The sequence below is a fragment of the Sus scrofa genome, chromosome 6 (assembly GCF_000003025.6).
Source record: "Sus scrofa isolate TJ Tabasco breed Duroc chromosome 6, Sscrofa11.1, whole genome shotgun sequence".
In the NCBI taxonomy this organism is placed as follows: Eukaryota; Metazoa; Chordata; class Mammalia; order Artiodactyla; family Suidae; genus Sus; species Sus scrofa.
The window spans coordinates 167,730,254-167,756,241 of record NC_010448.4 but is presented as its reverse complement, the minus strand read 5'-3'; the positions used below and the strand labels follow the sequence as shown (position 1 = coordinate 167,756,241).

Below are 25,988 nucleotides of genomic sequence, written 5' to 3'. Positions count from 1 at the left end.
CCACAAGCAACGCCTAAAGCTTCGGTTTCGCCGCATCCTCATCAGCACTCGATGTTGCCTGTCTTTTTGGGTAAAAGCATCTCTCTGCGGTTTTAATTTGCATTTTTCCCAAATGACTGATGATGAGCCTCTTTTCATGTGCTTATTTGGCCATTCATATACCTTCTTTGGTGAAACATCCATTCAATTCTTAACCCATTTTCAAATTGGGTTATTTGTCTTCTTGTTATTGAGTTGTAAGCGTTCTTTATATATTCTAAACAAAAATATGTTTATCGGGCAAAAGATGGACAAATATTTTCTCCTAGTCTGTGACTTGTTTTCGATTTCTTTTTTTTTTTTTTTTTTTTTTTTTTTTTTGCTTTATAGGGCTGCACCTGCAGCACATGGAAGTTTCCAGGCTAGGGGTCAAATCGGAGATGTAGCTGCCAGCCTACACCACGGCCACAGCAACTCGGGATCGAGCCCCCATATGTGACCTACACCACAGCTCATGGCAACGCCAGATCCTTAACCCACTGAGGAAGGCCAGGGATCGAACCCGCATCCTCATGGATCCCAGTTGGGTTCGTCAACTGCTAACCCATGAAGGCAACTCCCAAAACGTTTTTAATCTTTGCGAAGTCCAATTTATCATTTTTCTTATGTTGCTTATGTTTTCAGTAACATATCTAAGTCTCATCACAACCCAAGTTCCCAAAGATTTACTCTTGTGTTTTTCTTCTAAGAGTTTTATAGTTTTAGTTCTTACATTTAGGTCTATGGCCCATTTTGAGTTAATTTTTGAGTTCGGCTTGAGATGCATCTAAATTAATACTTTGCACGTGGATATTCAATTGTCCCAGAACCAGTTTTTTAAAAGACAATCCTCTCCCCATTGGATTGCCTGGGCATCTTTGTCAAAAATCAATTGAACGTAAATGTTAGAGTTTATTTCTGGGCTCTCAATTCGGTCCCATCGATTTATAGGTCTGTCCTTATGCCAGTATCACACTGTCTTGATTACTGTCCTTGTTTTTGCGTTTTCTCAGGTTTTTCATACGCTTTTCCTTCATTTTATGTAACTGGGAGAATAGGTCATCGCCCTTCTCTTTCCCCAAATTGATATTAGCTCCTGGCGAGAACGTAATTGAGGCTTCCTAGAATCAAGCCATCAAATCCGCTCTTGTGAAAATCGCTGAGAAGTCATTAAAGGGCCTACGACCATATTCTTAGTCAAACAAACCCCAAAGGGGATCAAGAGAGAAACAGACATTCTACCCTTGCCACAATAATCGGATTTACAGATTCCCAGGGAAAAGGGAAGACACGATGCTAATTATGAAGCAGTTAAAGAATTACTTCCTTTTAATATGGCTTTAGCACGTGCCAGACCCAAGAAGCAATGTCTGCGCGGTGGGTATGAATGTGTCTGCTTAGCAGCTCCGGTTTTTAAGGAAACCGATGTGGATACCGAATAGTGGAAAGAAACCCACCTCAAAGCCTGGGCTGTCGCATGTCCAGGCCCCTCACCACAAGGACAGTCTTTGAGAGAAGGTGCCAGATGGAGCACTACCGGCCAACTTGGTGAAGCCTGTAGATGCGACTCACACCTTATCTTGGGGAACTGGTTGGGGGATGAGAAGGGATCCAGGGAGACAGATCCCCACCCTGGTGGGGAAGGAAGGGATTTTCTGAAAATGGATTGCACGAAGAGCTGACGAAGGAGGCAGACCAGAGAAAACCAGCACACAGGCGGGAAGGAGAGTGACGGTGACATGGAGCATTTGATTCTTTTGTTGTTGTCGTTTCGGTTTTTTGTTTTTAGGGCCACACCCGCAGCACACGGAAGGTCCCAGGCTAGGGGTCCAGTCGGAGCTTCGGCTGCCGGCCTGCACCACAGCCACAGCAACGCCAGAGCCTAGCCTCGTCTGTGACCTGCACCCCAGCTCATGGCAACACCGGATCCTTAACCCACTGAGTGAGGCCAGGGATCCAACCCAAGCCCCCCTGGATACTGAGTTGGGCTCGTTTCCGCTGAGCCACAAGGGGAACTCCTAGCATCTGATTCTTGAGGAACTTTTCTCTGTGGACTCTGGGAAAGTCCCTGCTATTACCCAACTATAATTTTCTCTTTCTGCCTTGTAACTCCTCTTCTAAGCTGCCTTGCCCCGCCGTAAAGCAAGTTACACATGGCAGCCCAGCCTCATATGATCGTCTTGGGGAGAATAAAAAACTGCCGTGGTTGCTCCAGCTTCTGCCTCTTTGCTGGGGTTCAAGGGGAGTAAACAAATTTTTCTTGAATTTTCTACATCCAGAGCTCCAAGAGGTGACGAGCATCATGAGATGTGATCCCCTGCAGAACTTAGAACATTTAAATAGGTGCACTGGGGAGTTCCCATCGTGGCGCAGTGGTTAACGAATCCGACTAGGAAGCGTGAGGTTGCGGGTTCGGTCCCTGCCCTTGCTCAGTGGGTTAACGATCCGGCGTTGCCGTGAGCTGTGGTGTAGGTGGCAGACTCGGCTCGGATCCCGCGTTGCTGTGGCTCTGGCGTAGGCCAGTGGCTACAGCTCCGATTGGACCCCTAGCCTGGGAACCTCCATATGCCGCGGGAGCGGCCCAAAGAAATAGGAAAAAGACCAAAAAAAAAAAAAAGTGCACTGGGATCCTACTGTGTGTGGATCAGCAGGTCGAGAATCCAACGCAGTGCTTGCTTCGGCCGCACATATACGAAAATTGGAACGACACAGAGAAGACTAGCATGGCCCCTGCACAAGGATGACACGCACATTCGTGAGGCACTCCACATTTAAAAAAAAAAAAAAGAATCCAACATAGTGTCTGTGAGAACTCAGGTTCAATCCCTGGCCTTGCTCAGTAAATCCAACCATTGCTACAAGCTGCGGCATAGGTCACAGGGGCAGCTCAGATCTGGCTGTGCTGTGGCTGTGGAGAAGGCTGGCAGCTGCAGCTCTGATTCTGCATCTAGCCCAAGAATGTCCATATGCCGCAGGTGCAGCTGTAAAAAAATAAAATAAATAAAATAAAATAAAATATTTTATTTAAAATAAATAAAATAAAATAAAATGTGCAATGACTTCCAACACAGCAACTTGAGAGAGGTCTAAGATTGAAGCTTCCACTTCTCTCTGTCTGTGTTTAGATGAAGCCACCTCTGAAGCGGGTATCAGAGAGAGAGGGAACGTCCCTGTAACATTGTAAAATATATTCATTTATTCATCAATATATGGAAAGTCCTATTATGTACCAGACATCTTCTTATTTATTTATTTATTTTTGTCTTTTTAGGGCCGCGCCCACAGTGTAGGGACATTCCCAGGCTAGGGGTCAAACCAGAGCTGTAGCCCCTGGCCTACGCCACAGCCACCTCAACGCCAGGTCTGAGCCGCATCTGCGACCTACGCCACAGCTCCCACAACACCAGATCCTTAGCCCACTGAGCAAGGCCAGGTGTTGAACCTGTGTCCTCACGGATCCTGGTCGGGTTCTTTACCACTGCGCCACCACGGAAACCTCCCAGCAGTCTTCTATTAAGTGTTTTAATAAGTCACCCACGTCCTTTCAGAAAGAAGGCAAGGTAGAGAAAGAGAAAAAAGCACTCAATAAATAAATCGTGGTTAAATCAATGAATTTCAAGAGCCAGATGGCATGAGCCTTAAATGAGCAGGAATTTTTCCGTGAGGCTGAGGGAGTAATGACTTGGGAGTGGCTTCCATGAGTGAGGAAGGCTCTGCCTCTGCCTCCTTCTCTGCGGCTGCGGAGAAGGGCAGCCTCCCTGGAGACCGTTGCTGGGTCCCCAGTGAGGCGGGACTTGGCGGAAGGACTTCTGAAGGGGCTGAGGGTTTCCAGGCACTGGAGGGGACGTCGGGTGGGGGAGAGGAAGGGCAGAAGGAGGCTGTAGGTGCCGAAGCCAGCAGCTGAGGATTCCCAGGAGACGGGGCCCCGTGGGATTAGCTTTTAAATGGTCCTCCAAACTGATGCTCTTAGAGGCTTGACTCTGCTAATTCTAATCATCATCAGAGAGCTTCTGTTTGCAAGAACCTGTGATATGAAGCTCTTTACAAACACAATTTTATGTCATTTTTACAGTGCTGCAAAGTGAGTAGTAGTAGCCCCTTTGTGCAGAAAAGGAGAGTGAGGCTTAGGGTGGTAGTGCCGCGGGTATAATTCAGACCAGTCTGAACGTCTCCAAATGCCAGGCTGCCCCCAGCAGCCGGTCTGTCCTCAGTTCAGCCTGGAGCATCCAAGTGGTATCGGCAGCGAGTGGGGGGGGGGCCATAATGTACACCTGTGCCGCTCCAAGCCCCTGGCCAAAAGCCCCCAGCATGCTTCTGAAGCCCAAGGCCCGCAAGGCCTGGAAGCCCCAAGGCCTCCACCCCCCTTCTACACAGGGTGAGGGACCCAGAGAGATGTGCATGTCTATTTATACGTGGAAGAAACAGGACACTATAAAAATGTCTAACAAACAACCCTGGCGTAGGTCAGGGAAGGCTGCCCCAAGGATGTGATGCTTGAGCCAAAAGTGAAGAATGCAGGATTTCTGGGAGTTCCCGTTGTGGCTCAGCAGGTTAAGAACCCAGCTAGTATCCATGAAGATTGGGGTTCAATCCCTGGCCTCACTCAGTTGGTTAAGGATCTGATGTTGCCACAAGCTGTAGGGCAGGTTGAAGACATGCTGGCTCCAGCGTTGCTGTGGCTGTGGCGTAGGCCAGAAACTGCAGGTCCTATTCGACCCCTAACCTGGGAACTTCCATATGCCGCACATGCAGCCCTAAAAAGAGAAAAAAGGGGGGGAGGTCCTACTGTGGCACAGTGGGTTAAGGACCTGGGGTTGCCTCAGCTGTGGCTGGGATTCGATACTTGGGCACTTCTGTATGACGCAGGTGCAACGATTAAAAAAAAGCGAAGAATGAATCGGAAGGCGAAGTGATAGAGTAGAAAAGTCTTCAAGAAAGAATGTGCAAAGCCCTGGTGGGTGGGACGGTGGGGGCACTTGTGTGTTTGAGGCACTGAAAGGAAGCCAGTGCAGCTGGAGGGCACTGAGCAGCTGTGAGCGTGAAGCTGGGTGAGGCTGGGAGGTAGGCAAGGGGAGGGCGTTTGCAACGTGTTAAGGAGTTGTTACCACAGGAGCAATGGGAAGTCACTAGAAGGTTTTAAAAGGGGAGCGAGGGAGTTCCCTTGTGGTGCAGTGGGTTGAGGATCTGGTGTTGTCATTGCAGTGGTTCAGATCACGGCAGTGGCTTGGGTTTGATCCCAGGCCAGGGAACTCCTCTATGCCGCAGGTGCAGCCAAAAATAAATAAGTAAAAAATAAATAAATAAATAAAAGGGGCGTGAATAACATGATAAGACTGGAGACAGGCAGGGCAGAAGCTGTGGGATCAGTTAGGAACCAGTGCAGGAGTCCAGATAAGAGGTAACGGTAGCTTGGACCAGGGAAGTATCAACAGAGATGAAGAGAAGGGGGGCAGATTAGAGAGATGCTGAGAGATGCTTTGCAGATAAAATGAGCAGGACTTGGTGCTGCTTCCTAGGATCCCAGCTTAGCTGATTGGTGGACGGTGGTACCACTCCCCGAGGAAAATGAGAGAATGAGGACCCTGTGTCCGATCTCAGACATGTTGGGACTGAGGCGCCTTGGAGAGACGGCGACAGGGCTGTTGGCAAGGCCACTCGCCAGGCTCCTGCTGGTCAGAAGCGTAGACAGGAAATTCTCCAGGCTGGAGACGTAAAGGTGTGAGTCCTCAGGAGATGGATGGTGGAGGAAGCTGGATGAGGTCAGCAGGGAGGGCCCACAGTGAGAAGGGAAAAGGCCCGAGCTTGGCCTCGAGGAACTCGGGTCTTTAAGGGAGGAGGGCGACCCCGAGACGGAGACCAGGGAGTTAGGAGACAAACCAGGGGAGAACCACATGCAGGGAGTCAAAGACGTCCGAGTTTTAGGGCTTTGGTGATCAAGAGGCCTCATAAGATGAATATTGGGGGGAAAATGCCCATCTACTAGAGACTCGGAGGTGCCAGCTCCAACATGTTTGGGGGACGTGAAGGGAAGTGAAAGCAATATTTGACCGAATATTGGAGGGGGTAGGAGGGCCCCCCGTAGGGGAGGGGGCCAGAGTCAAGGCTTCGGGGGCTGGTGGGCAGGGAAGAGTCAGGTGAGAGGGTGGGATGGAGCCCTTGGAGAGGGAGGGGCTCGTGGACAGAGAGGCAGGAGGGCTGCAGGGGCCAAGGGTGGGCCTGGCCTGAGAGAGGAGGAGGGGTCTTCTCACGCAGCGGGAGAGGGGCAAAGTAGGAAGATGTAGGGGGGAACGGGGGGTTCCTGCTGTGGCCCTAATCCTCTGTAAAAGAGCCGGCTGGGTCCCCTCTGCAGCAAGAAGGCGATGGCTGGTCGGGGGCTTGAAGAGAGTGGGGAAGGCTGGAAAGAGCCACTGAAGAGGGGGGGTTCCAGGCTGCCCCGAGACGCGTGTCGAGGGCCCATATGCAGCCAGCGGCTATGATTTATGGGAGCCTCACTCTGACCCGGGGAGCTGCGGGGCTGCAGGAGCACAGACCCGAAGGCAGGTGGGAGGGCTCATCCGGAGCTGGGGGTTTGCCAGGCAGACCCGATCAAAAGGCATCGAGGCAAAGGGGCTTGGGGTACTGACAAGAGGGTTATTAAAACGTCAGCACTCGGCATCGAGGTCAGACAAGAAGAATAGCGACGGAAGGAGAGTGGATGCTTTAGACGGGCGCAGAGAGGTCCGCGGGGGAGCCGTCCGAGGAGAGCAAACGGCTCTCCCGAGGTCGCCTGAGCAGGGCGGGAGCGGCCCATGTGCAGTTAGGGCCGGGACAGGACAAGGCCCCGGGTGTGAGGGTAAGAAGGGCTGGCCCAGCGGCCTGCAGAGGGGGACGTGACAGGGAGGTCAGAGGCTGGTCCGTGTGCACGGAAGACCCAGGCGAAGGGCAGGAAGAAGCACGGGCCACCGAGAGGTCCACGAAGCAGCAAACAGGCATGGCCACGGGACTGGGCAAAGGGGACAGGAAGCGTCATCATGCCAAGAGCACTGTCGTCGGCGTGCTGGGGGCAGAGCGTGCCCAGGAGCCCGGCTTCTTGTGTAAACAGCCCTCGGGTTTGCGGGGCAGGGGGACGCAGAGATGCTCCGTGTCTCTCACTCTGGACCGGCCGCTGAGGCCGAGGGAGGGGACTTTTTAGGACGGGAGAGAATCGAGCAGGACTGGGAGTCCGTGGGAGTGATCCAGCAAAGAGCAGCCAGGAGAGAGGGCAGAGCGAGAGGAGGGGGTTTATGGACCTGGTAGTGGGGACGGGGCCTGCTCAGCAGCAGAGCTTCTATTGAGAAACGAACTCCTGTCTCACTCAACCCCCCTGCCCCCCCCACCCCCATGGGGACTCCCCAGCAAGGCCTGAAAGATGTTAGCCAGGCTTTGGCCTTCCAGGGCCTGGGCCTTTTTCTACCTGCTCCACCACCTGAGGAGGTAAAATGAGTGTTTTGCTGTGCTGGCGTCTGAGTTCTTTCTCTTTTGCCACAGCCACGCGGGATCCGAGCCTCGTCTGCCGTCTATACCACAGCTCACGGCAACACCAGATCCTTAAGCCACGGGGCGAGGCCAGGGATGGAACCCACATCCTCATGGATACTCGCTGGATTCACTTCTGCTGCGCCACAACGGGAACCCCTGAGTCCTTTCTGATGGGCTCAGAGGGAGAAGACCACGGCGTCTTAGGGAGTCGATTCTCCAGCGTGGCAGAGAGGCCAGAGAACGGCCTTCCCACCCCACCCTGGCAGGTCTCCCACCCCACCCCACCCCGCCACCCCCGCCAAGGAGAATGGCTCTGCATGACTGAAAAGCCTAAGGGCCCCCTAGTCTTAGTTTGAGAGGCCCCCTTAAAGAGCCGGGGATGGAGGAGGGACCCAGCTGGTGGGGGGAAATAGCGGAAGCCCCAGGCCTGTGACAGCTACCTCCGGCCTGAAATAGACCTCCGCCTTTGCCTGCAGAGAGGGGCACACACTGAGTGCCGTCGGGGCCGTGCAAGCCCCTGGCGTTCTCGGACCGCTGGAGGGAGGCGGAGGAGAGCGCGAGTGCGGCAGAATCTCACGGATCTGGAGGGAGGGACTCATTTGATTTCGACCAACGAAGACGTGATGACTAAGAGCCATATTTACGTCATACGTTGGAGCAGAGCGTCCAGTGGGCCAGGACCTGGACAAAGGGTGAACATCTGGCTCTGCCCTCACCCTGGCCCCCGGGGCTGGAGCGCGGCAGACACAGGCCTGCCACGTGGCCGCGTGTGCCCTTCACAGACGAGCACAAGGACATCCCTCCCTGCCAGGCCCCGGGGCAGGGCTGCGGTCAAGTCCACATGGACCTCGGGCTCCGAGTTTGGCCGTCTGGACAGAGCCTTGGCGCCTCTCCTTCCACGGCTCACAGGCCCGGCCACCTGAGGCTCTGGTCTGTGCGGCCCCAGGGCCTGGACCTCTGGTTGCTTAACCTTGACCTTGTGTCCAGTCCCAGGTGCTAAGCAGCCAATTGCTTGCAGCCAATCCCCCGCCTCGCCTCGCCTTGCCAAACGCTTGACCACATGTGGTACCGGAAGGCGAGTGGGGGCTAGAGACCAATGGTCCGAGGTGCTGAGAACCCTGTGTCCCTGGGGGTGTTGAACAAGAGCCTGGCTGGCACAGCAGAGTAGATCTGCCGACTTCAACCACGGGAGTGTAAGGCCGCGGACCCCGGGGCCTTCCAAGTTTGGGGTTCACAGGCCAGGCAGTGCTGGGCTGAGGGAACTAGGCTGCCAGAGCTGCAGACCACCGAGGCCCAGGCTGCAGGCACACAGCCCTTCTTTGGGGCATTCCAGGCCCACAGACGCCCCAGGTGGGCATGAGTGCTGAGGCTTGGTCAGGGAGAATTTCCCAGCTGGTCACTTACGTCTGATGGTCCCTGAGCACAGAAGGGAGAAATCCGCCTTTTTAATCCTTCAACAAATGTGTATTGAGCACCTTTTGCGCGTCCGGCCCCTGTGCTGGCCACTGGGATATGGCAGTGAGCAAGGCAGGCTCCACCCTCCTGCTCTGCCCTTCAGGAACCCACAAACCTGTAGGGTGGGGGACAGACGCAGACACTAATGGTGGGGATACCCAGTGCTTAGAGTTTGGGCAGGCAGGCCCCCAACTCCACCAGGGGTTAGGGGTGGCTCCCTGGAAGAAGTGATAGTTCTGAACAGGTACCACTGGGGAGTTCCATGGTGGCCTAGTGGTTAAAGGATCCGGCATCATCACTGCTGTGGCTTGGGTCACTGTTACGGCACGGGTTTGATGCCTGGTCCGGGAACTTCTGCATGCCGTGGGTGCAGCCAAAAAAATAAATAAACAGGTACTATTGGTTCCAAGATACTGAACCCACCCAACATATACCTTTCTGTCTGTCTGTCTTTCTTTCTTTCTTTTCTTTCCGGCGACCCCATGGCCTGTGGAGTTCCCGAGCCAGGCCAGGGATCAGATCTAAGCTGCAGATGGAAGCCATGCCACAGCTGCAGCAATGCTGAATCTTTTAACCTACTATGTGGGGCTGGGGATCGAACCTGCATCCTGGCACTGCAGAGACACCACCAATCCGGTTGCACCGCAGCAGGAACGTCCAGAGCAAGTCTTAAGGGGTGTTTTTTATGACTCTGTGTGAGAGACTTTATGACCAACTTGGTTTCGTGGGAACCGAAACCCAAAAGTCAGAAGCTCTGTCTCTGTCCCATCTCCTCCCCTCCCCTCCTCTCTCTCTCCCCTCCCCGACTCCTACCTCCCTCTGGGGTGATTCCTAGTCTCCTTCTGTTTTTCAAGGTTTGCAGGTTGCACTGATGAGTGTGCGGGAAGGAAGGTGCCCTGTTTCTGGCCCAGTGACTGAGTGAATGAGGTGACACGGCCTGAGGCAGAGACAGCCCATCTGGAGGCCAGCAGATCTGGGGCGGGCGAGAGTGATTTCGGTTCACCTGTGGCGTATCCAGTCCGTGGTCTAGAGAAAAGCTCTTAGAGATATGGAGCCTCAGCTCAGAAGAGGCCCAGACCAGAGACAGGTGTTTGGAAGTCATCCGTATTTGGTTCTTGCTGGTGGAGGTGGTCAGGGGGCACGAGGCAGAGAGGGGGAGAGAAGGCCTGGGACAGACCCCAGGAGAAGCAGGAGATGCTATAAGCGAGACTGAGAAACAGCAGTCAGTGAGGAGCATGCAGGCCATCGAAGCCAAGGGGAAGAACTGTCTCCATAAGGCAACAATGAGCAGGCATCATTGGCCAAAAAGTATACGTTTTTCAATTTAGAAGGACCGCCCCCACCCCAAATCTAAACCTACCCCCAATTCTCAAAAACAGGCCCAAATGTCTAAAGAGGCTATACCTTCTCCAAAGTACACCCAAATTACCAATGGACTAAAAAAAGCCACTGACTGGGGAATATGCATTTTTGATCCATTTGTCATCAGGAATCTAGATTTAATTGTTTGCCCAGAATCACTGGAGCCATTCCCATCCCCTTCTCACACACCAGGGGGCGCACACGGATCACTTCTAAATCCAAGTCCAAGGCAAAAGCGGGCAGTGAACTGGGGCCTAACCAGAACTTGACCCCCTCAACCCAGAGCCCTAGACCCCTCTTCTACCCCTGCCCTTCCCATTACACTGTGATGCCTGAATTCAGGTGCCTCGATAATCCCCAGTCTTTGTTTATCTCTCACCTAATCCCCAGACTCACCTGGGTATCCCAGAGACCCCATAGAAGATGAGAGAACCCCTGTCACCTGACCTAGGGCAGTAGGGGTAGGCTCCCCATCTTTCATGAAAAGAGCAGGCAGGAGAGGGTTGATGTGGCATGGACTGGGAGGGTAGGTCTGGGGCTTTGGAGCCCAGACCTTGGTTTGGAGCTCGCCACGTTCTTTGGAATAAATCTTCAGGTAAGTCAGTGATTTAGCCCAGACATTGATAGGGTCAGCCCTTGAGTTTGATACGAGGGGTCAGAAATTCCATCCCGACATTTATATCAGGCTTGTGGGACATGATCAAGTCCTGAACTCAGGGGCCAGTTCAGGATGCGATTCAGATTTCACAGTTGGAATTGGTGTAAATATTGGGGTGCTGGGGTTGACATCAGGTCAGAGAGGTGGAGAGTCAGTATGGGGATGAAGTGGACTTGTGTGCAGTTTCTGCAAAGCCAGTGTCACAAGTCCTGGGTTCCAAAATTACCTTTATTTATTCTGTGTGTGTGTGTGTGTTTAGGGCCACACCTGCGGTATATGGAAGTTTCCAGACTAGGGATCGAATGGGAGCTTCAGCTGCCGGCCTATACCACAACCACAGCAATAGCAACGCCAGATCGGAGCCAGGTCTGGGAACTACACCGCACCTAGTGGCAGCGCTGGATCCTTAACCCACTGAGCAAGGGCAGGGATCGAACCCATATCCCCATGGATACTAGTCCGGTTCTTAACCCTCTGAGCCACAATGAGAACTCCCCAAAATGACCTTTAAAGGTGGGTCAAGTTAGGGTTTTAAATGGTCCCCCAAATGGATAAAGTTTGAGGTCAGTATTTGTATTAGGGTCCTTTTCTTTTCTTTTCTTTTTTTTTGGCCTTTTTTACGGCCGCTCCCTTGGCATATGGAGGCTCCCAGGCTAGGGGTCTAATCGGAGCTGCAGCTGCCAGCCTACGCCAGAGCCACAGCAATGTGGGATCTGAGCCGCGTCTGCAACCTACACCACAGCTGACGGCAACGCCGGATCCTTAACCCACTGAGCAAGGGCAGGGATCGAACCCGCAACCTCATGGTTCCTAGTCGGATTCGTTCACCACTGAGCCACGTTGGGAACTCCCTAGGGTCCTTTTCTGGTGACCTAATCCCAGTTCAGAAAGTGTGCTGGTGTTGACCTGGGGTTGAGAGTGCAGTATTAGTTTCAGGTAAGCCTTTGGGTTCAGATAAGAGTGTTGGGGTCCACAGCAAGGGAGCCATTGGAGTTTAGGGTTCATACAGGGATCGGGGTTCAGCATTGGTACCAGTGTCCATTTGAAGAACCAGGGTTGGTGCTGGGGTGATACAGGGGTTTAGAGTCAGAGTTGGTGTTTGAGGTCAATATAGGGGTTCAGATTAAAATGACTACTTGAGCCCATTTCGGGTCAGATTTAGGGGGTTTGAACTTACTGTTGCGGGGGGGGGCGTCTGGACTCAATATCATGTTCAGATCTGAATGGGAGGAAGTCGGGTCCTAGAGTAGTGTCAGGTTCCTATTTGGATCGGGAGCCACTAATAGGATCTGGACTTCATGCGGGCGTTTGGGTCCGTCCCTGCTCATTACTGGGGTTCCGGTTCAATACTGGAGGCCGGGTGGGTTTATACGCCGGGTTGAGTTGCGGCCTCTTCGGGCCTACGCGGCTCCGCGGCTCTACGAGCGAGAGTGCACGAGGGGAGGGGCGGCGCCGGGGACGCGCACGGCAGGGGCAGGGGCGCGGGCGCGGGCGCGCGGCTGGAGCTGGCGCGGGAGCGTCGGGAGCGGTGGCGGCGGCGGCGGCGGCGGCAGCGGCAGAGGCGGCGGCTCCAGCTCCGGCTCCTGCTCGGGCTCCGGCTCCAGCTCGGGTGGCGGTGGCGGGAGTGGGATCCGGTAGCGGCGGCGGCGACAGAAGAGGAGCGGGAGCAGCGGCCCCAGCGGCTTGGGGGGGACATGCGGACCGACGGCCCCTGGATAGGCGGTGAGTGACCCCCGGGCCCCCCCTCCGGCCCCCTCCGCATCTGTCCCTTCCCCTCTCTCCTCACCCTCGGCGGATCCGAGCTGGGGGCGGTCCCGGGGGACTGGGGGCGCCGCTGAGGCCGGGCCGCGCCCCCACCTGCCGCGCCCGCCGCCTCGGCTGAGCACCCCCCGCCCCAGCCCGGCGGCTCCTCCCCGCGTGCCCCCCGCGGCAGACGTGTCCCCCACCCCGCTACCGGCTGGCGAGCTCCCCGCCGCCCCCCGCCGCCTGCCCCTTCCTCCCCCTCTCCCCCTCCCTCCCGCCGCACCTGAGCCGCAGCCCGCGCCCCCCCAACGCAAAGTTTCCCTTTTGCGTCGGTGCTCCCCCTCCTCGGTCCCGCCTCGTCTCCCCCCTCCGCCGGCGCGGACGCGCTCCGGGGGCGGCCCTCAACCTCCCACCGCCACCCCAGCTCCGGGCGGGTCCAGGCCGCGCCCCCACCCCCGCCGCACAGGCGCCCCCTCCCAGCCGGCGGGGGATCCGCAGCCGCCGCGCCCCCGTCTCGCTCGCGGCCCGGGCGCACGTGTGGTCCCGGGGTGTGCGCGGCGCGAGTTTGGAAGCCCCCCTCGTCCCCGCTCGGTCGCCGGCGCGAGCTGGGAGGGGCCGGGCCGGGCCGTACCTGCCCCTACCCGGGTGCAACGACCCCAAGGCCCTGGAGCGACCTGTCCCGTGAGGACTTGTCCACTCGGACCCGCTCGGGAAAGTTCACTCAGTCGCCGCCCCGCGTCCCGTCCCGAGCTGGCGTGCCCCAGTCCTCATCGCTGTGCCCATGCGCCCGTCTGGGCGTCTTTCTCCGTTCCCCTCGGTCTCGCCCCCTCTCTGTGCCCTTCAGCATCTCTGTATCTCTGTCTCCCGGTGTCACAGCCTCCCAGCCGCCCCCTCCGCCTGAAGCCGGGGTCTCAGCGGTCTGCACCGCCCTCCGCGGGTCTCTGTGTTCTTTCCCCGGGTCTCTGTGTTCTTTCCCCGGGTCTCTGTTCTCTCTTCCCAGGTCTCCCTGTGCTCCCTCCCCCATCCGGGCGTCTCGCTTCCTGGGTCTCTGTCGTGTCTCTCACGGGTCTCTTGGTGTCTCTGTCTCCTGCGGGCTGGAGTCTCCGCCGCCTCTCCGCGGCCTCCTCCCCCCGGGCTCTCTGGAATGCTGCCCCTCTGGTTCTGCCACCCCAGGGTGGGGGAGGGGCGAGCTTTCCTCCCCTTTTCAGCACCCCCTCCCCAGTGCAAGGCCCCGAGTTGGAGCAGGTTAGGGGGTGGCAGCCCGGCACCTGTCTAAGCTGAGAAATGGAAGGGGGCCACCGACGGGGGGCGCGGGGGGGGGCCCTCTGGATTCCCCCTGGGGGCCGCGAGGCTGGCCTGGGAAACGGGACCGCGGGGTGTTGTGTTGAAGGCTCTGCTTTGGCTCCTGAACAGACAGACAGGGGCAGGGATCCAGAGGGACCCCGTGCGGGATCTGGCCAGAGAATCCAGGGAAGCGCCTTGGGTTTGAAGCCTGGAAAAGGATCCAGAGCTGGTGCTGCCCGGGGGACCACCCTCAGTGGTGAAGGATCCACTGGAAAGGAAGGGACTCTGCCGAGGGATCAGGGATCCGGTGGGATCCGGAGGAGGGTCTTGAAGGAAATCTCCGGAAATTCTGTGCTTGGCTCCTTCTTAACTCTCGCTTCAAGGGAGCAAGAAAATCCCTGTTTTTCCCTGATTACAGGAAGGAGCCTGGGGCTGCAAGGAGGAGCAAGTGGAACTCCCTAAGCACAGCCCCCACATCCACAGGCGGGCCACACACTCCCACCCCCTCATTTCTCCTCCCGGCTGGCCCTCCCACCCCTTCCCCACCCGGCATCCACTTGTCTCCCGAATGCCCTCGCACACTGGGGCCTGCATGGCAGCCAGAGCTCCGAAATCTGCTGTGCTTGCACACCTTGCACCGGGCCTGTGTGCTTGCTTGTGCTCTCTCAGCACCCCTGTGCACAGTGCGGGGAGGGGTGTGTGCACACTCGGTCAGGTGCCTCCTCATGCACACACTCGCTCGCGTGGTTTTGCTTGCTCGGTTTCCCCTTATCATTTGAAATGTCTCTGTAGTTCTGTTTTCCACCGGCTCTTTCTCTTCCCTCTCTTCTTCCTCTAACAGGAAATTGTTCTTATTATGCCTTCCTCCCTCCTGTCTTCCTTCCCCCTGCAGCTCCCGACCTCTCTTGTAGTCAGCCTTGGGCACAGGGTGAGGGGAGGGGAGGTGTGGCGTCCAGGGCTTCTAAGAGAGGACGCTGGATTTGGGTGCTGGCGAAGCGCTTGGGTGTGGGGGATTGCAGTAAGGATAGACGGGCTACTTTCTTGACAGCAAAATGCTGGCCTTGGGTGTCTGTGCTACCTCCGTCACCCTTGATGGGGAGTCCAGTACCGAGGGCCCTCGGTCAGGGGGAGGTGACACCCAGATCTCCAGAGGCTGTAACACACACTGCAGCCACTCCACCTTCCAGTGTGGGACCTTGAGGAGGTCCCTTCCTCCTTGAGCCTCAGTTTCACCCCCTGTAAAATGGGAAAAGAGATCCCACCATAGCAGGTCCCAAGGCTCTTGTGAGAAGCTCAGGGAACTATGTGGCACTGTATCAGCAGCAGTGGCCAGTGCTTGCCATGTGACTGACACGGCTATGTGCTTGGACCAGGCTTGCAGCCCAGGGCCCTGCCCTTGAGAAGCTCATGGTCCCTGGGGGGAACAGATTGCATCATGGGAATGCAGAGCAATTCAGTAACCTCTTATTGATTGCCGCCCGTGTGCCAGACCCTGGGCTAGGCACTTTCAGCCAGGCTGCCGTGCTTCCCGTGGAACTACCAGCTGTGTAAAAGAGGCAGCCCGCTCTTCAGGAGCTGCTGAGGTTGGACTCAGCATCAGCTCACCTAAAGCCGCTGCAATTCTGAGCTGAGGTTAGAAGATTGGGGGAGCTCATCATGAGACAGGGGTGCGTTCAGAGATCAAGATGAAATAAGTCCCAGGGGAGGCCAAGAAAATAAGCTATATGAACTGGGTTTTAAGGGATGAATAGGAGTTTTCCAATGGAAGAAAGGGCACTGGAGGCAGAAAACAAACAAACAAACAAAAAAAACGAGTGAACATTCAGAGGCTTTATCCCTTGGAGCAAATCACAGAAGGTCTCAAATGCCCTGTTAAGTAGCTGTGATTTTCCTCTGAGAACACAAAAGAGAGTTCAAGCTTAGGTTGGGGTGTGGAGTGCGCCCGCCCGCCCGTGGTCAGATTCCCGTTCCTGAAAGAGGATTCTGTGGCTCTGGGAAGTGAATGTGACAGAACCCCAGGGAGGAGGAGAGGGCAGGCAAATCAGGGGAGCGATGCTGATGGTGGGGTAGCGCGGAGCCGCTGAGAAGGCACACTTATCAGGACAAGCCCGTCTACTGGATGAAGGGTGAGGAAGAGGAAGGGGTTCCTGGGAGGGCCTGGGTAAGGCCTTCAGTGACCCAGGGGCTGGGAGCTAGAGGTGGATAATGAGGGAGACAGATAGGGAGCTCACGGTTGAACAGGTTGCCTTTGAGATGCGTGGAGCACTTGAGGGTCGGGTGGGGGGACTTTTAGGAGGGGTTGCGCATGAGGATCTGGAGTTTGAGAGAGGAGTCTGGGCCAGAGGAAGGGTGGAGGGTGGCAGAGCAGCGTGTAGAGCCTTGCTCAAGAGACGACCTTGAAGTTCCCATTGCGGCTCAGCAGTAATGAACCCAAGCAACATCCATGAGGATGCGTGTTCGATCCCTGGCTTCGCCGGGTAGGTTGGGGATCTGGCATTGCCACGAGCTGTGGTGTAGGTCCCAGACACAGCTTGGATCCTGCGTGGCTGTGGCTGTGGCTGTGGCCTAGGCTGGCAGCTGCAGCTCTGATTCGACCCCTCGCCTGCGAGCTTCCACGTGCCACAGGTGCGGCCCTGAAAAGAGAGAGAGACGACAGCCTCTGGTTCAGAGCGCAGACTCTGGTTTCAAACTGCTGGGTTCACCTCCACTTAATAGCCGCGTGACCTTGAGCTTTAGTCTCTGAGTCAGTTTTCCCCTTTGTCAAATGGGTTTACCCAAATCACGCCGCATGGGGTGTTCAGAGGGTGAAAGTCCACACGCAGAAGGTGCTGAGCATAGGGGCTGAATCTGGTAAGCTCTGCTCTTTCAGCCTGAGCAGTTGTTATTGCATCTTCATCAACAGAGGCGGTGCAAGCCCGCCCCTGTACGCGTCGCAGCGGGAGGCGCTTTAGAAACTGTACCTTGTTAAGGTTTGGGCCTCAGCTCACCTGAGGTCGCTGCAGTTCTGAGCTTAGGTTAGCAGGTTGGGGAGGGCCCAGCCCCCAGCCTCAGGGCTGGGCTCGTGTGTGTTGCTCGGGTGTATTTAACCTTCGGGTGGGCTGCAGCGGGCAGACGAGAGGATGAAGCCCCAGCGAAGAGACCCCACCACGCTGGGAGCGGATGGAGGGAGGTTCTGAGAAGGGGCAGCCTCGGCGTTTTGGGTTCCTCATCTCCCCACCTCGCCTGGCCCCTGGGCATCTGGCGAGGGTCTGTCTCTGAGGTCCAGAGGTACCCAGGCTGAGTCTGAAACGTCCAGATCTGAGCGCAGTGGTTTTGGCCCCTCGAAAGTGCCTTCGCTGTTTCTGGGACTGTTCTGGTACAGCCACGGGGGCTGCCTGGAGGCTGCTCCGGCGGGGGATCCGGGCTCCTCTGGATTTCAGCTTGTTCTTGGACCCGCTGTCAGGCCAGGTTCCAGAAGACGGAGAGCTCTGCCAAGGGCCCAGCCCCGGTTTGGTGCCAAGGCCTGGTTACCTGATCTTGGTTGTGGCTGCCAACCTTACCCCTTCGGAGACCTTTCTGGGTGCCACCCAGCAATTCCTGACTTGGGTGCCGTACCAGTCAGGACGTTTCTGAGTAGGTCTTCTGGGTGTAACTGGCAGCCTGATCGTAGCTGTGAGTCCGGGGTGGTTCTGGGAGCTGCGGCTGGTGAACCTGACAAGCAATTCTGATCACCGTCCTGGGTCGCATGGGGCGCTGGTGGTTCCAGGTGCATTCTGGTTCTGCTAGAATCCCGTTTGTGCTTTAGGGTGTTTCAAAGTGCAGGTTCTGTCCCTGCTTTGTCTGTTCTCTGACCCACCTCCAGGGCGTTTGGGACGCCTACCTCTATCCAGGTGCGGCTCCTGCTCAGCTCAGGTCCAGTCACCAGGCCCGTGCTCCTGGCGTGACCTTGGGCGGGGCGGGAGTGTGGCTGGCTTGGGAGACCCTCTCCATTCTCTGTCTCGGACTCTGCCTCTCTGTCCCAGGGGCCCTGAGCAACGGCCCTGTGAGGCCCCCGCGGGCATCCCCGGACAAACGGGCCTTTGAGTTTGGGACACGGAAGCTGGTTTATCTGGCCAGACCCGCCCGGCAGCCTGTGTGCTGGAAGCAGGGGCCACAGGGAACTTGGTGGAGAAGCCTGTGGGCCGGGGGAGGGAGGTGTGAAGCCATCCTGAGGCCCAGGGCTGTGTGTCTGGGGGGGGGCGGTGACGGAGGCAGGAGGTGGTGTGAGTTACAAGGTCAGCGCGGATGCCCTGGGTTGGCCGGGCCTGTCCTGGTTGGTCAGGCTGGGCCTCTGTCGGGAGGACATCCGCTGTGCTGCAGAGGGGGTCCGTCTCAAGTGAGGCTGATTCCCAGGTGCCGGGTGTGGGAGGCTGGCCTCGGGTCGCTGCCTGACCCCATTCCTGGGGTGGAACCAGGGTGAACTCTGTGTGTGTGTGTGTGTGTGTGTGTGTGTATGTTGGGGGCGGGGAATCTCTGGGTGGGCGGGGGCGTGAGGCCAGAGAGGTGCTGCCTGTGTGGAGGGGACCCTGGGGGGCCGGGTTGCTGAGTGGCGGGCAGCAGGTGATGAGAGGGTGTGGGCGTGTCTGACCCCTACTGCCACCCAGGATGGGGCCCATGCTGATGGGGGCTCAAGAATGGTTCTAGAAGGAAGGGGCCGGGCTCTGTCGCCGTGTGTGTGCCAGCGGAGGAGGCATCCAGGGGCACACCTTCATTTTAAAAATTATAGAGCAGCAGAGTCAAAAATAAATATTGCTTCTGAAGCTTCTTTGAAGGCCGCATGGATGTTGGCGCGGCTCTCCCAGGCTGGGCTGTCTTCCGTGAGCCCATTCATGCATTCATGCACTTAGTCAGCATATCTTGACAGAGCACCTACTATGTGCTGGCTCTCTGCTGGGTGCTGGGGACACGGAACTGCGCCGACGCGTGCCAAGCTGATGGTCATGACTCAGCGACCACTCGGCAACTGTATAAATAAGTCGTCACAGCTGTGGTCACTGCTCCAAGACAAAGGTGCAGGCATAAAGTCTGGGACATCCCGGAGGGCCTCTGAGATCCGAGGGGTAACTGGCTAGAAGCTGGTGGGGGGTGTCATCTAGGCGGTGGCAGAGGGCACATGCAAGCCTGAGAGGCTGCAGTGTGGCACCTTTGAGGATCGGAAGTTCTTGGGGCTGGCTGGCCGGCCTGTGGGAGGGAGCACGGCCGGGGGGGGCCTGCAGAGGTGGGTGGCACCACTGCTGTGCTGGAGGGTTAGGCTGAGGGGTTTGGGCACACGTTTCTCTGCTGAGGTCAGGGACTTGGTCTGTGTTGCTCACAGCTGTGTGCGGGGTGCCTGGCAGAAAGCCTGGCACGCAGTAGGTGCTCGGGAGTGTGGAAGGCCTGAGTGAAGCAAAGAGATGGGCGTTTTTACTAAATAGGAATCGTCCCGCGTGAACAGTTCCATGAGCTGCTTTCTCCTCCTGCATCAACGGCAAATGTGGAATGTCTTTCTGTGTCGATACGTGCTCAGCTGTAATGAAATGCTCCGTGTTTTCTCAACCTTTTCTCTCTTTCCAGGAAGGCGCGGAGGCCCCGGTGCCCTGCTCTCAGTGCTGGTTGTCCAGGAGTGACGGGCGTGAGCAAGCCAAGACCTGGTGAGTGTTCCCCACGGTGCCGCTGGGCCGGGAAGCCGAGGGCCAGGCCAGGCAGGTTGGATTTTGATGCCGGCCAGTGGAGAGCCCTGGAGGGTTGTCACCAGAGGTGTGATGTGATCCAGTGGGGGGCGGGGGGGGGGGCAGAGAGGTGCTGGACCAGGAAGGCGGTGATGGAGCTGGAGAGCGGGGATTTGAGTGCTATTTCCGGAGACGGAGCAGACAGGACAAGGCGAAAGGTTGAACTGGGGCATGAGCGAGGGGAGGGGTCGAGGTTGGCTCCCGGGTTTCTGGCCGGAGTGGGCGACGGAGGTGGGTGCAGCATGATATGCAGCTTGTCAGCCGCTGCAGGTGTGACATAGGCATCCGGGTCACGCTCTGGGACTCACACCAGGATGTCTGTGCTTCCCATTCACCCTGTTTCTGTAGAAACGACTGTTCCCACCGGCCGTAGGTTAGGGTAGAAGGAGCAGGGTGCTCACGAGATCTGGGGCACAGCTTTCCTCGTCTCTTTAAGGGTCGCTCCTTTCCTTCTCCGAGAGGCCCGGAGCAGGTGGATTGGTCTTGCAGGGAATGGGGTGGAGAGTTGGCTTGGAGTCGGGGCATGATGGGCCTCGGATGTCAGGCCAAGACTCTAGATGTCGCTGGGTGTGATATGAAGGTACGGAAGGTTCCCAAGCAGAGAATCAGCATCCACGCATTTGTCCATGCACTTGCCCATTCATTCGTTCCTTCGTGAAACATTATCTGCACGTTTGCCATGTAATAAAAGCAGCAAACGAAGCGTGTGCCTGAGGCTGTGATCACACGTGCCTTTTTGTAAAGCTTCAGCACTGGGGGCGTTGGTCTGTGTGCGGGGTCGGTTGGAAGGGGCTGACCAAAGGCAGGAAGCGCCCAGATGACCTAGGGCTGATGAGGTTTTCCTGACATGGGCTGAGTCGAGCGGGGTGAGGAAAAGGGAGAGTTTGAGGAGGCCTGGCTGGCTCGGGTGGCTGATCACGTGGTGCTTGTCACGGAGGTGGGGACCTGGAGGAGGAACAGGATTGGGGAGGGGGCTTCTCTTTGGACCCTGCCCCTGTAAACCCCTTGAAGGCAGCACCCATGACTGTCTCATTCATCAGCCCGCCTTCTGGCCCAGGGCCTGGTAGGGCCCACTGGGCAGTTCTGCATGATGGCTGGTGAAGACACGGGTGTGGCCTGGACAGGGAGAGGAAGCACGCGTGGCGGGTGTCTGCTGGGGGCCAGGCCCGTGCGTGGCAAAGTGGGCTTTGGGGTGACGTAGACAGTGCCGCTGGTGGACCCTGTCACGGGTCAGAAAGGTCAGATGGGGAGGGGGTGTGAGGATACCCTTCACCTGTCCTCCTTTGGGTCGAGTCTGACCTTCCTGGGAGCCCAGTCTCCCTCTGTCCGCTGGGAGGCACTTGCTGATGGCGTGTGCGGGGGGCAGGGGGGGGGTGTCTGTACAGCCTGGCTTCTGAGGCGAGACTGACTTGGAGGGGGAGGGAAGATGGCACAGCTTAAGGGTCACGAATTGCTGGGGTGTTGGGCCCAAGGTACGAGGGCCTGGGTTCTGGGACAGGGGCGAGGGCAGGCCCTGGGCAGCATCAGCAGAGGCTCCCGCTGTGTCTACATCAGGGTTCCGCAGCCGCAGTCCTGTTGACCTTTGGACAGATAGGTGATCCTTGGTTGGGGGCAGGGGGCGGGGTGCTGACTGGTCACCGCAGGACGTCTGGCCACGTTTCTTCTATGCCAGCATCACCTCCCCCCCATACCCGCCACCTGGATCATCAAAAATGTCTCCAGGACTTCCCGTCGTGGCGCAGCGGAAACGAATCCGACTTGGAACCATGAGGCTGTGGGTGTGATCCCTGGCCTCACTTAGTGGGTTAAGGATCCACTGGTGCTGCGAGCTGTGGTGTAGGTCGCAGACGCGGCTCAGATGTGATGTGGCTGTGGCTGTGGCTGGCAACTGTAGCTCTGATTAGACCCCTAGCCTGGGAACCTCCATATGCCGTGGGTGTGGCCCTAAAAAGCAAAAAAAAGTAAAGATGTCTCCAGACATTGCCTGATGCCCTATGGCAGGGAAAAATCACCCTGGATTGAAAACCACGGGTCTACACCCCTTCTTCTTGCTGTCACTATGCTGCACAAATCTGGAAAACCGGGGAGGGCCACTCAGGGAAGATTCCCGGTGATGGGCCACCTGAGCTGAGTTCTGGAGGGTGGTAGGTGGCTGGGGTCAGGAGACGGCAATCCTTCCAGGATGAGAGTGGCAGGTGCGGAGGCCTGCAGGCAGCCAGGTTGGTGAGCGTTAACCCAGGGAAGGCTCCACGCCCCAGAGGAAGGAGGCTGGAGGGCTGGTGGCTCGGGGGTCATAGTTGTCGAAGGTGCCTCTGCTGGTGTTCCCTTGGTATCCCCCCCGTCCCCGACCCCCCCCACCTCCTATCCCCCAAGCTGAGGCTCAGCTGGAGCCCGTGCCCCCCTCAGAGACTCTGGAACACTCTTCCTAAGCTCCCTGCCCACTCGTAGGAGCTGAGGGGCTGCCAGAGGGAAGGGGGCCCAGCTGCGGGAGGGAGGGCTGGCCGGTGCTGGCGGGGCTCGCGGACTCTGGCCACCTGGCTGGAGGCGCACAGGCAGCCTGGCGCTGGCCGCCTCCTTTCCCGGGGCCAGGGTCACAGCGCAGACTGTGATTTATTCCCGTCGTAATCTGGTGGTTGGTTTGGTGAGAGTTGGAAACATGTTGGGTTTCCCTTCTGGAGTGTAACACGGCCTGTTTCCGCCTCCGCGGCTGCTGCTGCAGTGCCACGCGGGGAACTGTCCAGGACGTGACAAAAGGGCCAGGTTAGCTGCCTGCCGGCTTCCAGAGGACCAGCTGCTCCCTCTCCCTGCCCGCGAGCTCCCCCGACCCAAGCCCTGGCCTCTCCCCTTGCTGGCCACTCTGTGGGGCCCTGGGTACCCCTCCTTCTGTGCATGTCCTTTTGGGGGGCCCCCAGCCTCCTGGGAGCCGGGGTCCTGGCCTGGGGAGGAAGTGGGGAAGGAGGCTGCAGGAACAGGTGGTATTTGGAGACTAATTAATATTTGTGAATAATAACACGTGCCCAAGGGAAACAAATCAATCTGTGTTTGCATATTCATGAGGAGGCCTCGGCATGATCCCAGCTGTTCTCCAGCCGGGAACCCCCCATCTCTGGCATCACTTGGTCTTTCCGGGGGGGGAGCCCCCATTAAAGCTGGCAGGGGTGGTTAGGTTGGCCCTGTGGAGGTGACATGGCCTCTGTGCGACAGGCTTTTTTCCATGACATGGGTCTTCGAATCCTGTGGCTTGGTGTGGCGCCTGCTTCTTCCTTTCCCTCAAAGCAGCGATTCCCAGGTCCTTTGATTTCACAAACCAGCCCAGTTGCCAAAAAGTACTTGGGACCAGGCATGGGGTTGGTGATTTTTTATGTTGCCAAGTAAGGACATTATAAAAAAGTAACTAGTATCTGCTCTCACCATCACTTCCTATAAGAAAGGACAGTGTTAACACCAAGGACAACATTGCGGAATCAAAGACAGTTCTTCCCAAGAAAGGGCAGTTGGCAGCTTTACACTGACATAGCAAAGAAAAAGGGCGTATTAAAATTATCCCTGGAGTTCCCGTCGTGGCGCAGTGGTTAACGAACCCGACTAGGAACCATGAGGTTGCGGGTTCGGTCCCTGCCCTTATTCAGTGGGTTAAGGATCCGGCGTTGCCGTGAGCTGTGGTGTAGGTTGCAGACGCGGCTCGGATCCCGTGTTGCTGTGGCTCTGGCGTAGGCCAGGGGCTACAGCTCCGATTGGACCCCTAGCCTTGGAACCTCCATATGCCGCGGGAGCGGCCCTCAAAAGATAAAAAGACCAAAAAAAAAAAAAAAAAAAAAATTATCCCCGGTGTTGGAAAATGGCATAGCCAGTGATCTTCTCCAGAGCCTTTTGGCATGGAACTGTCTTCCTGCCCGAGGGTGCCAGTTGGGAGAACCGACGGGCCGCGGTGCCGTCGGAGACAAGCGTGCGTGCGTGTGCAGGAGCTCAGGCCGGGTTTTCATCTCGGCTGTGGATTCAGCCAGATGCACCCAGCCACGCGGGCGGAAGTGGCCCCTCTGCCTCTAACGCCGAAAGTTGCACTGGCTTCAGAAGGTTCTCGGCAACCCCAGCAAGGCCAGCCTCGGCCTGCCTGCCTGCCCCTCCCGCCACCTCCCCACAGGTGACCCCGTGCACTTGGGGGTGGGGGGGCACGTCTAGACGGAGGCCAGACCCAGGGCGCCGGGACTCCACCGCGCCGCCGGGCCCGGGGCTGGGAGCGGCCTGCACCGCCTGACACCGGGGCGGGCTCTGTGCCCAGAGTCTGGGGCGGAGGCAGCTTTGCTCACACCAGGAGCGGTGAGGGAGAGGCCCCGGCGGGACAGCTCTGTGGCCGCCCGAGTGGTTCCCTAAGAAGGTCTGTCTTTTATGTGCGCCCGTGTCCCGCGACTCACCGGGCGTCCCTCTGTCCATGGACCACTGGGAGAAGCTCTCTGGGAGGGAGTGACCTTGTTTCCAGCTTCTTCACCTCTGTCTGTCCTCCTCTCCGCATCTGAGTCGTGCCCCGGGCACTCCAGACCCTGGAGGTACACAGGGGACCCTGGAGTCCCCAAGTTAGGGCCACCTGTCTTTGTCACAGTGGGGGCCCAGTTTCTCTGACACGCACGGCCAGAATCTATTATGCCCCGTGACGGCCGTACGGGGGGCTGACACCCCACGATGCTGTAACAGCGTTACTCCCTCTATGATAGTGTACCCCTGCAACGACCCTACACTGCACCCCCATGAAGTCAGTCTACACTTCTTTGACGTCTGGGCTGGATGGCTACGCCTCCGTGGTGTCTCTGCCTGGGAGCTATTCGGCGGTGATGACTGTGCCAAGGCAGCTGCAGGGGTTTGTGCCTCTGCGATAACTGTCCTGGGGACTTACACGCCAAGACGACTGTGCTGTACAGTTGCACCTCCATAATGTCACCCACCCCCCCTTTTTTCTTTTTATGGCTGCACCTGCAGCACATGGAAGTTCCTGAGCCGGGGTCAATTAGGTGCTGCAGCCGTGACCTACACCACAGCCACAGCAACACCAGATCTGAGCCACATTTACAACCTACGCAGCAGCTTATGGCAATGCCGGATCCTTACCCCACTGAGGCAGGCCAGGGATCAAACCTGTGTCCTCGCAGAGACAACGTCAGGTCCTTAACCCCCTGAGCCACAATGGGAACTCCACGCCAGTCCCTTTGCATCCATACAGGGAGGTGCTGCCATGATGTGTGTTCCTGAAAGTCGTGCCTCCGTGACGTCTGACTGGGCGGGAGGGTCACACCCAGACCGCTTGTACCTGGGAGTGAAACCTCTGTGAATACTGTATCGTTGCAGCCAGTGATGTCTGTACCAGCCCCTCTGCCCCTGCCCTTTGGGGCAACACGCCACCGAGCTCTAAATCCATGATGTCTGTACCAGGGGTGCAGGATGGTTGTATCAGGCGGCCATATCCCCATGACAGCCTGGCCAGGCAGCTCACCACCTAATGTCCCCTGGAAGTTGAATCCCCCCCCCCTTTTTTTTTTGCTTTTTAGGGCCGTGCCTGGGGCATATGGAGGTTCCTGGGCTAGGGATCGAGTTAGAGCTACAGCTGCCGGCCTACACCACAGCCACAGCAACGCAGGATCCAAGCTGCATCTGCGACCTACGCCACAGCCAACGGCGATGCTGGATCCTTCACCCACTGAGCGAGGCCAGGGATTGAACCTGAGACCTCCTGGTTCCCAGTCGGATTCATTTCCACTGCGCCACGGCGGGAACTCCAGAAGCTGAATTCTGTTGTTGGCTGCACTGCTGCGTGGACGGCATGGTGATGACCAAGCCCAGACAGGGCCTTAGTGACGCCTGACCCCCATGCCCAGTTGGCCATACAGGGCCTCATGGTGAGCCGGTCTTAGCCGCCCGGGCTCTGTGATCACTGGACAGAACCCCGAGTGCTGTAGATGGCGCTGGGCCCACCAGGCCACCTCGACGTTCTTGCTCTTGCTGCTCGGCCCGTCTGGACCTTCAGCCAGACCTTGGGGAGCGACATCTCCCACGCTTTCCCCTTTGTGTCCAGCCTCTGCCCCACTTCGCAGGCCTCTACCCGCTTCATCCCGGCCCCTTTGCTCACCTCCTGCCCTCTGATCTTTTGCCCTTTGCCTGCCCTGGTTGAGACTAGAGTCCAGGTTCCAGGAAGGAGCAGAGCCGTCTTTGAGCCCTGCCTCTTCCTGTTCACCAGCCCTGTCACCTCCCTGCAAATT

General features: G+C 57.3%; 1 protein-coding gene across 32 annotated transcripts in view; it reads left to right on the top strand.

Moving 5' to 3' along the window:
• The window catches only part of PTPRF (protein tyrosine phosphatase, receptor type F), an 87,077-nt gene continuing 73,580 nt past the window's right edge, over window positions 12,492–25,988 (top strand). For 29 of the 32 annotated variants that reach the window (XM_021096874.1, XM_021096873.1, XM_021096870.1 and 26 more), the window contains exons 1-2: window positions 12,519–12,712; window positions 19,589–19,665. The gene's annotated coding sequence lies outside the window, so the exon portion shown is untranslated. Of the gene's footprint in view, window positions 12,713–19,588; window positions 19,666–25,988 lie in introns of all 32 variants that reach the window. The other 3 variants (XM_021096855.1, XM_021096861.1, XM_021096852.1) reach the window with 3 other exon arrangements.